This window comes from Harpia harpyja, unplaced genomic scaffold (genome assembly GCF_026419915.1).
Source record: "Harpia harpyja isolate bHarHar1 unplaced genomic scaffold, bHarHar1 primary haplotype scaffold_439, whole genome shotgun sequence".
NCBI lineage: Eukaryota > Metazoa > Chordata > Aves > Accipitriformes > Accipitridae > Harpia > Harpia harpyja.
The window spans coordinates 1-12447 of NW_026293368.1; the positions used below are offsets into that span (position 1 = coordinate 1).

Below are 12447 nucleotides of genomic sequence, written 5' to 3' on the forward strand. Positions count from 1 at the left end.
AAAGATAAACCCTTGTACCTCTTGCATCATGATTTAGCAAGAACAACCAAGCAAAACGAATTTAGGCTTGCCCCCCCGAATCCCAAGCGAGCTACTTACAGGCAGCTATCCGAGCGAACCCGTCTCTGTTGCAAAAGAGTGGGACGACCTGTTAGTAGAGGTGAAAAGCCAACCGAGCTGGGCGATAGCTGGTTGCCTGTGAAACGAACCTGAGTTCCTCCTTGATTCTTTCCCCCGGGCTCTTTGCCAAAACCCCCATGTAACAAATCAAGAATAATTTAAAGGAGGTACAGCTCCTTTAAAAAAGGATACACCCCCTCGCAGCGGATAACATGACTCCCCGCCTCCCTTGTAGGCCCTTAAGCAGCCATCAGTAAAGAGTGCGTCAAAGCTCCTCTCCCAAAAATACAAGAACTACATGACTCCCTCCCCCCTAACAGGCCAACCTATCATAATAGGAGAATCAATGCTAGAATGAGTAACTAGGGACATCCCTCTTAAGCGCAAACTTACATCCCCCATTATTAACAGCACCTAACTAATACCACAATCCCAACAAGCCAGCACATTAAAACCACCCTGTTAACCCGACCCAGGAGCGCCTACTAGAAGGACCAAAATCTGCAAAAGGAACTAGGCAAACCCAAGACCCGACTGTTTACCAAAAACATAGCCTTCAGCAATCCAAGTATTGAAGGTGATGCCTGCCCAGTGACCCTCAGTTCAACGGCCGCGGTATCCTAACCGTGCGAAGGTAGCGCAATCAATTGTCCCATAAATCGGGACTTGTATGAATGGCTAAACGAGGCCTTAACTGTCTCTTGCAGATAGTCAGTGAAATTGATCCTCCTGTACAAAAGCAGGAATAGGCACATAAGACGAGAAGACCCTGTGGAACTTAAAAATCAGCGGCCACCATGCGCAAACACACGCCTACTAGGCCTACAATCAAACCTCTACACTGGCCTGCATTTTTCGGTTGGGGCGACCTTGGAGAAAAAAAGAACCTCCAAAAATAAGACCACCCCTCTTAACTGAGAGCAACACCTCAATGTACTAACAGTAACCAGACCCAATAACAATTGATCAATGGACCAAGCTACCCCAGGGATAACAGCGCAATCCCTCCCAAGAGCCCCTATCGACGGAGGGGTTTACGACCTCGATGTTGGATCAGGACATCCTAATGGTGCAGCTGCTATTAAGGGTTCGTTTGTTCAACGATTAACAGTCCTACGTGATCTGAGTTCAGACCGGAGCAATCCAGGTCGGTTTCTATCTATGCAGCACTTTCCCCAGTACGAAAGGACCGGAAAAGTAGGACCAATGCCACCGGCACGTCTTCCCTCTAAATAATGACTTCAACTAAATTATAAAGAGAGCCCACATAAACCCCCCAAGCCCAAGAAAAGGGCCGCTAGCGTGGCAGAGCCCGGCAAATGCAAAAGGCTTAAGCCCTTTACCCAGAGGTTCAAATCCTCTCCCTAGCCCGACCCACAATGACCCTCCCCTCCACCCTAACGCACCTTGCTATAACCCTCTCCTATGCAATCCCAATTCTAATTGCCGTAGCCTTCCTAACCCTAATAGAACGAAAAGTCCTGGGCTACATACAAGCCCGAAAAGGCCCTAACATTGTAGGGCCCTTCGGGCTATTACAACCCGTAGCTGACGGCGTAAAATTACTTATCAAAGAGCCTATTCGCCCAACCACCTCCTCCCCACTCCTCTTCATCACAACCCCCATACTAGCCCTCCTCCTAGCGCTAACTATTTGAATCCCCCTCCCACTCCCCTTCTCCCTTGCCGACTTAAACCTAGGGCTGCTCTTCCTTATGGCTATATCAAGTCTAGCAGTATACTCAATCCTATGGTCCGGATGAGCCTCCAACTCAAAATATGCACTAATCGGGGCCCTCCGGGCAGTAGCACAGACCATTTCCTACGAGGTCACACTAGCTATCATCCTCCTGTCCGTGGTCCTCCTAAGCGGTAACTACACCCTACATACACTTACCACCGCCCAAGAACCCCTCTACCTAATCTTCTCCTCATGGCCCCTTGCAATAATATGATACATCTCCACACTAGCTGAAACGAACCGAGCTCCCTTTGATCTCACAGAAGGAGAATCAGAACTAGTCTCAGGATTCAACGTAGAGTACGCTGCAGGACCATTTACCCTATTCTTCCTAGCCGAATACGCAAACATTATGCTAATAAACACCCTAACCACAATTCTATTTCTAAACTCTAGCTCACTCAACTTACCCCCACAACTACTCACAATCGCCCTAACAACAAAAATCCTACTCCTCTCCTCCGGATTCCTATGAATCCGCGCCTCCTACCCACGCTTCCGCTATGACCAGCTCATACACCTTCTCTGAAAAAACTTTCTACCCCTAACACTAGCACTATGCCTCTGGCACATCAGCATACCAATCTGCTACGCAGGCGTACCTCCTTGCCTAAGGAAATGTGCCTGAATGCAAAGGGTCACTATGATAAGGTGAACATAGAGGTATACCAGCCCTCTCATTTCCTATAGACCTTGGACCTTAGAAAAACAGGATTCGAACCTGCACAGAAGGGATCAAAACCCTTCATACTTCCCTTATATTATTTCCTAGTAGAGTCAGCTAACAAAGCTATCGGGCCCATACCCCGAAAATGATGGTTTGACCCCTTCCTCTGCTAATGAATCCCCACACAAAACTAATCTCCTCCCTAAGTCTAATCCTTGGCACAACCATCACAATCTCAAGCAACCACTGAATAATAGCCTGAGCTGGACTAGAGCTTAATACCCTCGCTATTGTCCCACTCATTTCAAAGCCCCACCACCCTCGAGCCATCGAAGCTACAATCAAGTATTTCCTAGTACAAGCAACAGCCTCCACCCTTCTCCTATTCTCAAGCATAATAAATGCATGATCCACAGGCCAATGAGATATTACTCAACTAACCAACCCTACCTCCTCCACACTACTAACAGTAGCGATCGCAATGAAACTAGGACTAGTACCCTTCCACTTCTGATTCCCAGAAGTACTACAGGGCTCATCCCTAATCACCGCCCTACTTCTCTCCACAATAATAAAACTCCCTCCAACCACCCTCCTCTTCCTAACCTCACACTCACTCAACCCAGTACTATTAACCACCATAGCCGTCACCTCCGTAGCCCTTGGAGGATGAATAGGCCTAAACCAGACACAGCTCCGAAAGATCTTAGCCTTCTCATCCATCGCCCATCTTGGATGAATGGCTATAACCATCATCTACAACCCCAAACTTGGCCTGCTAGCCTTCTACCTATACATCCTAACAACCACCGCTGTGTTCCTCACCCTCAACTCAACCAAAGCCCTAAAGCTAGTGACGCTAATAACATCATGAACAAAAACTCCCACACTAAATGCCACCCTCATGCTAATCCTACTCTCCCTAGCAGGGCTTCCCCCACTAACAGGCTTCCTGCCCAAATGACTCATCATTCAAGAGCTAACCAAACAAGGAATAACCACAACAGCTACAGCTACTGCCATCCTCTCCCTCCTAGGGTTATTCTTCTACCTCCGCCTCGCATACCACTCAACAATCACACTGCCTCCCAACTCTACAAACTACATAAAACAATGACATTTCACTACCCCAACAAACACCATAACCGCCATCCTTGCCGCTCTATCAACACTAGTCCTACCACTCTCCCCCCTAGTCCTAACCGCTATCTAGAAACTTAGGATAACCAGCAAACCGAAGGCCTTCAAAGCCTTAAATAAGAGTTAAATCCTCTTAGTTTCTGCTAAGACCCGCAGGATACTACCCCGCATCCCCTGAATGCAACTCAGACGCTTTAATTAAGCTAGGGCCTTCCCTAGATAGATGGGCCTTGATCCCATAAAACCCTAGTTAACAGCTAGGTGCCCCAGCCAGCGAGCTTCTATCTACCAGACCCCGGCACGTCCTTAACGTACATCAATGAGCTTGCAACTCAACATGAACTTCACCACAGGGTCGATAAGAAGGGGAATCAAACCCCTGTAAAAAGGACTACAGCCTAACGCTTAAACACTCAGCCATCTTACCTATGACATCCATCAATCGATGACTATTCTCAACTAACCACAAAGACATCGGAACACTATACCTAATCTTCGGGGCCTGAGCTGGCATAGTTGGCACCGCCCTTAGCCTGCTCATCCGCGCAGAGCTGGGCCAACCGGGCACTCTCCTGGGCGATGATCAAATCTACAACGTAATCGTCACCGCCCATGCATTCGTAATAATCTTCTTCATAGTCATACCAATCATAATTGGCGGCTTCGGAAACTGACTCGTCCCACTCATAATTGGTGCCCCCGACATAGCCTTCCCACGCATAAACAACATAAGTTTCTGACTACTTCCACCATCCTTCCTCCTACTACTAGCCTCCTCAACAGTAGAAGCAGGGGCCGGCACTGGATGAACTGTCTACCCCCCACTAGCCGGTAACATGGCCCATGCCGGAGCCTCAGTAGACCTGGCAATCTTTTCCCTACATCTAGCAGGAATTTCATCCATCCTAGGGGCAATCAACTTCATCACAACCGCCATCAACATAAAACCCCCAGCCCTCTCCCAATACCAAACACCCCTGTTCGTATGATCAGTCCTCATTACTGCCATCCTACTGCTACTCTCACTCCCAGTCTTAGCTGCTGGCATTACTATACTACTTACAGATCGAAACCTCAACACAACATTCTTCGACCCCGCTGGCGGAGGTGACCCAATCCTATACCAACACCTCTTCTGATTCTTTGGCCACCCCGAAGTCTATATCCTAATTCTACCAGGCTTTGGAATCATCTCTCACGTAGTAACATACTATGCAGGCAAAAAAGAGCCATTCGGCTACATAGGAATAGTATGAGCCATGCTATCTATTGGCTTCCTGGGCTTTATCGTATGGGCCCATCACATATTCACAGTAGGCATAGACGTAGATACTCGAGCATATTTTACATCCGCCACTATAATCATCGCCATCCCAACTGGCATCAAAGTCTTTAGCTGACTGGCGACACTGCACGGAGGAACCATTAAATGAGACCCCCCAATACTATGAGCCCTGGGCTTCATCTTCCTCTTCACCATTGGAGGCCTAACAGGGATCGTCCTGGCAAACTCCTCACTAGACATCGCCTTACACGACACATACTATGTAGTTGCCCACTTCCATTATGTCCTCTCAATAGGAGCTGTCTTTGCCATCCTAGCAGGGTTCACCCACTGATTCCCCCTACTAACAGGATTCACCCTACACCCCACATGAGCCAAGGCACATTTCGGAGTCATATTCACAGGGGTAAACCTAACATTCTTCCCACAGCACTTCCTAGGCCTTGCCGGTATACCCCGACGATACTCGGACTACCCAGATGCCTACACCCTGTGGAACACCATGTCCTCTATCGGCTCACTAATCTCAATAACAGCCGTAGTCATGCTAATATTTATCATCTGAGAAGCCTTCGCCTCGAAACGAAAAGTCATACAACCAGAGCTAACCACAACTCACGTTGAATGAATCCACGGCTGCCCGCCCCCACACCACACATTTGAAGAACCCGCCTTCGTCCAAGTACAAGAAAGGAAGGAATCGAACCTCCGTACACTGGTTTCAAGCCAGCCGCATCTAACCACTTATGCTTCTTTCTTCCATGGGGCGTTAGTAAAACAATTACATAGCCTTGTCAAGGCTAAATCACAAGTGAAAACCCTGTACTCCTCACCCATGGCCAACCACTCACAACTTGGATTCCAAGACGCCTCATCCCCCATCATAGAAGAGCTCATCGAATTCCACGACCACGCCCTAATAGTTGCACTAGCCATCTGTAGCCTAGTCCTATACCTCCTAACACTCATACTAATAGAAAAACTATCCTCAAACACAGTAGATGCCCAGGAAATCGAACTAATCTGAACAATCCTGCCAGCCATCGTCCTCATCATACTCGCCCTCCCATCTCTACAAATCCTATACATAATAGACGAAATCAACGAGCCAGACCTCACACTAAAAGCTATCGGCCACCAATGATACTGAACTTACGAATACACAGACTTTAAAGACCTCACATTCGATTCCTACATAATCCCAACAACAGATCTCCCACCTGGACACTTCCGACTACTAGAAGTCGACCACCGCGTGATTATCCCAATAGAATCCCCAATCCGCATCATCATCACAGCCAACGACGTACTCCATGCCTGAGCAATCCCCGCCCTAGGTGTAAAAACTGACGCAGTCCCAGGACGACTAAACCAAACCTCATTCATCACTACCCGACCGGGAATCTTCTATGGCCAATGCTCAGAAATTTGTGGGGCTAACCATAGCTACATACCAATCGTAGTAGAATCAACCCCCCTAACCCACTTCGAACGCTGATCCTCACTCATATCCTCCTAATCATTAAGAAGCTATGTACCAGCACTAGCCTTTTAAGCTAGCGAAAGAGGACCGCCCGCCCCTCCTTAATGATATGCCTCAACTTAACCCAGCCCCATGACTTTTTATCATACTAATATCATGACTAACCTTCGCACTGATTATTCAACCCAAACTCCTACCTTTCACCTCCACTAACGCCCCATCCAACAAACCCATCACAACTGACAACACTCCCTGACACTGACCATGGCCCTAAACTTCTTCGACCAATTCACAAGCCCCTGCTTCCTAGGCATCCCTCTCATCCTAATCTCAACACTACTCCCCACCCTACTATTCCCCTCACCCACTAATCGATGAATCACTAATCGCCTCTCCACCCTCCAACTATGGCTCATCCACCTAATCACAAAACAGTTAATACTCCCCTTAAATAAAGGAGGACATAAATGGGCCCTAGTCCTGACATCACTAATAATACTACTACTCACAATCAACCTGCTAGGACTACTACCCTACACATTTACCCCAACTACTCAACTATCAATAAACATAGCCTTCGCCTTTCCTCTCTGACTGGCCACCCTCCTTACAGGACTACGCAACCAACCCACAACATCCCTAGGCCATCTCCTACCTGAGGGCACTCCAACACCACTAATCCCCGCCCTAATCCTAATCGAAACTGTCAGCCTCCTTATCCGCCCCCTAGCCCTAGGAGTCCGCCTCACCGCAAACCTAACAGCAGGCCACCTACTAATCCAACTCATCTCCACCGCCACCACCACCCTACTCCCAGTCCTCCCAACAATCTCCATCCTAACTACACTAGTCCTACTATTGCTAACAGCCCTAGAAATTGCAGTAGCCATAATCCAAGCCTACGTCTTCGTCCTACTTCTAAGCCTATACCTACAAGAAAACATCTAATGGCCCACCAAGCACACTCCTACCATATAGTAGACCCTAGCCCCTGACCTATCTTCGGCGCAGCAGCTGCTTTACTCACTACTTCCGGACTCATTATATGATTCCACTACAACTCCCCCCAACTATTAGCCCTGGGTATACTCACCATATTCCTAGTCATACTACAATGATGACGAGATATTGTACGAGAGAGCACATTCCAAGGCCACCATACCCCCGCCGTCCAAAAAGGCTTACGATACGGAATAATCCTATTCATTACATCCGAAGCATTCTTCTTCCTGGGCTTCTTCTGAGCATTCTTCCACTCCAGCCTAGCCCCCACCCCAGAACTGGGCGGACAATGACCCCCCACAGGAATTAGCCCCCTTAACCCCCTAGAAGTACCCCTACTAAACACAGCAATCCTCCTCGCCTCAGGTATCACTGTAACATGAGCACACCACAGCATCATAAACAGCAACCGAAAACAAGCAACCCAAGCACTTGCCCTAACCATTCTCCTGGGCTTTTACTTCACAGCACTACAAGCAATAGAATATTACGAAGCACCATTCTCAATCGCCGATGGTGTATACGGCTCAACATTCTTCATTGCTACAGGCTTCCACGGACTCCACGTAATCATCGGATCCTCCTTCCTATCAATCTGCCTCCTACGCTTAATTAACTTCCACTTCACACCCAACCACCACTTCGGATTCGAAGCAGCCGCCTGATACTGGCACTTCGTAGACGTCATCTGACTATTCCTCTACATAACCATCTACTGATGAGGTTCCTGCTCTTCTAGTATACTAATTACAATCGACTTCCAATCTATAAAATCTGGTGCAACCCCAGAGAAGAGCAATCAACATAATCACCTTCATACTAACCCTATCTCTTACCCTAAGCACAATCCTAATCACACTAAACCTCTGGCTCGCCCAAACAAACCCCGACTCAGAAAAACTATCCCCATACGAATGTGGCTTCGACCCTCTAGGATCTGCCCGACTCCCATTCTCAATCCGATTCTTCCTCAGTAGCCATCCTATTCCTACTGTTCGACCTAGAGATCGCACTCCTACTCCCACTACCATGAGCAATCCAACTCCAATCTCCCACCTCCACCCTAACCTGAGCATCCATTATTATCGCCCTCCTCACACTAGGATTAGTCTACGAATGACTCCAAGGGGGCCTAGAATGAGCCGAATAAATACAGAAAGGTAGTCTAACCAAGACAGTTGATTTCGACTCAACAAATCATAGATTAGCCCTATGCCTCTCTCCATGTCACTCCTCCACCTAAGCTTCTACTCCTCTTTCACCCTAAGCTGCCTAGGGCTGGCCTTCCACCGAACACACCTAATCTCCGCCCTACTATGTCTAGAGAGCATAATACTCTCCATATACATCGCCCTGTCAATCTGACCTGTCGAAACCCAAACAACATCCATCGCCTTAGCCCCCGTATTTATGCTAACATTCTCAGCCTGCGAGGCAGGCGCCGGCCTAGCCATACTAGTTGCCTCCACCCGAACTCACGGTTCCGACCACCTACATAACCTAAACCTCCTACAATGCTAAAAATCCTTCTTCCAACAATCATACTTTTCCCCACAGCCCTCCTATCTCCCCAAAAATTCCTATGAACTAACACCACCGCCCACAGCTTCCTAATCGCTTTCATCAGCCTTCACTGACTACTCCCCACATACTACCCCCACAAAAATCTCACCCAATGAACAAGCACCGACCAAATCTCATCGCCTCTGCTAGTCCTATCCTGCTGACTACTCCCACTCATAATCCTAGCAAGCCAGAATCACCTACAACACGAGCCACCAATCCGCAAACAAATCTTCATCGCTACCCTAACCACAGTACAACCCCTGCTTCTCCTGGCATTCTCAGCCACCGAACTAATACTATTCTACATTACATTCGAAGCAACCCTAATCCCCACCCTAATCCTAATCACACGCTGAGGAGGCCAGCCAGAGCGCCTAAGCGCAGGCATCTACCTACTATTCTACACACTCATCAGCTCCCTGCCCCTACTAGTCACAATCCTATACCTCCACACACACATCGGTACTCTGCACCTCACAATACTTAAACTGACTCATCCCCCACTCACCAACTCCTGAACCAACCTCCTACTAAGTCTAGCATTACTAATAGCATTCATAGTAAAAGCCCCCCTCTACGGCCTCCACCTATGACTACCCAAAGCCCACGTAGAAGCCCCAATTGCAGGATCCATACTACTTGCCGCCCTACTCCTAAAATTAGGAGGCTACGGCATCATACGCCTCACTCTCTTAACCGGCCCCCTCACACCCTACCTGCACTACCCCTTCCTCACCCTAGCCCTCTGAGGTGCACTAATAACCAGCTCAATCTGCCTACGCCAAACCGACCTAAAATCCCTCATCGCCTACTCCTCCGTAAGCCATATAGGCCTAGTCATCGCTGCAAGCATCCTCCAAACCCATTGATCATTCTCAGGCGCAATAATCCTAATAATCTCCCACGGCCTCACCTCCTCAATACTCTTCTGTCTAGCAAACACAACCTACGAGCGCACTCACAGCCGAATCCTCCTCCTAACACGAGGCCTACAACCCCTCCTACCCCTTATAGCCACTTGATGACTACTAGCCAACCTCACAAACATAGCCCTACCACCAACCACAAACCTGATAGCAGAACTAACCATCATAATCGCACTATTTAACTGATCTGCCCCCACCATCATCCTAACAGGAGCCACAACCCTACTAACTGCCTCCTACACCCTATTCATGCTACTAACAACCCAGCGAGGCACACTACCAACCCACATCACCTCACTACAAAACTCAAGTACGCGAGAGCACCTCCTAATAGCCCTCCACATCATCCCCCTACTCCTCTTAATCCTCAAGCCAGAAATAATCTCAGGAATACCCTTATGCAAGTATAGTTTCAACCCAAACATTAGACTGTGATCCTAAAAATAGAAGTTAGACCCTTCTTACTTGCCAAGGGGGGTTCAACCAGCAAGAACTGCTAATTCCTGCATCTGAGTCTAAAACCTCAGCCCCCTCAACTTTTAAAGGATAACAGCAATCCACTGGTCTTAGGAGCCACTCATCTTGGTGCAAATCCAAGTAAAAGTAATGGAAACAGCATTACTTCTTAACACCTCCATACTCCTCACACTAACAACCATCCTCGCACCAATCCTACTTCCACTGCTCTCAACCGCCCGCCCAACCTCTCCAGCCGCCATCACACACGCCGTCAAGACTGCTTTCCTGACCAGCCTAGCCCCAGTATCCCTCTTCATGTACTCAGGGTCAGAGAGCATCATCTACTGCTGAGAATGAAATTTCACTACAAACTTCAAAATCCCCCTTAGCTTTAAAATCGACCAATACTCCATAATATTCTTCCCTATCGCACTCTTCGTAACATGGTCCATCCTCCAATTCGCATCCTGATACATAGCATCAGAACCACACATCACAAAATTCTTCTCCTTCCTCCTAACATTCCTAATCGCCATACTCACCTTAACAGTCGCCAACAACATATTCCTCCTATTTATCGGCTGGGAAGGAGTTGGAATCATGTCCTTCCTACTAATCGGCTGATGACAAGGCCGTACAGAAGCCAATACAGCCGCACTTCAAGCTGTACTCTACAACCGGATCGGAGACATCGGCCTCATCCTAAGCATAGCATACCTAGCCTCAACAATAAATACATGAGAAATCCAACAAACCCCCTCTCCCGAACAAACTCCAACCCTCCCCTTACTCGGACTTATCCTGGCCGCTACAGGAAAATCAGCCCAATTTGGCCTTCACCCATGACTACCTGCCGCTATAGAAGGCCCAACCCCAGTCTCTGCACTACTCCACTCCAGCACCATAGTAGTAGCCGGAATCTTCCTACTCATCCGTACCCACCCCATACTCTCCACCAACCAAACCGCTCTCACCTCATGCCTTTGCTTAGGAGCACTATCCACACTGTTCGCCGCCACCTGCGCCCTAACACAAAACGACATCAAAAAAATCATTGCCTTCTCCACATCCAGCCAACTCGGACTGATAATAGTCACCATTGGACTAAACCTCCCCCAACTAGCCTTCCTCCACATCTCAACACACGCCTTCTTCAAAGCCATGCTATTCCTCTGCTCCGGATCAATCATCCACGCCCTCAATGGAGAGCAAGACATTCGAAAAATAGGGGCCCTTCAAAAAACACTCCCAACAACCACTACCTGCCTAACCATTGGAAACCTCGCCCTAATAGGAGCCCCATTCCTAGCAGGATTCTACTCAAAAGACCTAATTATCGAGAGCCTAAACACCTCCTACCTAAACGCCTGAGCCCTACTCCTAACACTCCTAGCAACATCATTCACAGCAATGTACAGCCTACGTATAACCCTCCTAGTCCAAACCGAATTCCCCCGCATCCCTACAACCACCCCCATAAATGAAAACACTCCCACACTCATTAACCCAATCACTCGACTCGCCCTAGGTAGCATCATAGCCGGCCTACTCATTACCTCCTATATCCCCCCTACAAAAACACCACCAATAACCATACCCACACTTACAAAAACCGCCGCAATCGTCGTCACAGTCCTGGGCATTATCCTAGCCCTAGAGCTCTCAAACATAACCCATACTCTAACCCAACCAAAACAAACCCCACACCTAAACTTTTCCTCTATACTAGGATACTTCAACCCCCTAGTACACCGCCTCAGCTCCTCAGTCACACTAAACAACGGACAAAAACTCGCCTCCCACCTAACCGACCTATCCTGATACAAAAAAATAGGCCCCGAAGGACTCGCCGACCTCCAACTTACAGCAGCTAAAACTTCAACCCTCTTTCACACTGGGCTTCTCAAAACCTACCTAGGGACCTTCGCCCTATCGACCCTCATTATCCTCCTATCAACACACTAATCAAACCAATGGCCCCCAACCCCCGAAAATCCCACCCCCTACTAAAAACAATCAACGACTCCCTAATCGACCTGCCCACTCCCCCAAACATCT

The 12447-nt window shown here is 48.2% G+C and overlaps 2 pseudogenes; both read left to right on the forward strand.

The window, feature by feature from the left end:
- Window positions 1-2276: 2276 nt before the first annotated feature.
- On the forward strand, window positions 2277-3645 carry LOC128138429 (NADH-ubiquinone oxidoreductase chain 2-like; annotated as a pseudogene).
- A 3088-nt stretch (window positions 3646-6733) lies between these two features.
- LOC128138424 (NADH-ubiquinone oxidoreductase chain 5-like) lies at window positions 6734-11800 on the forward strand (annotated as a pseudogene).
- The last annotated feature ends 647 nt before the right edge of the window (window positions 11801-12447 follow it).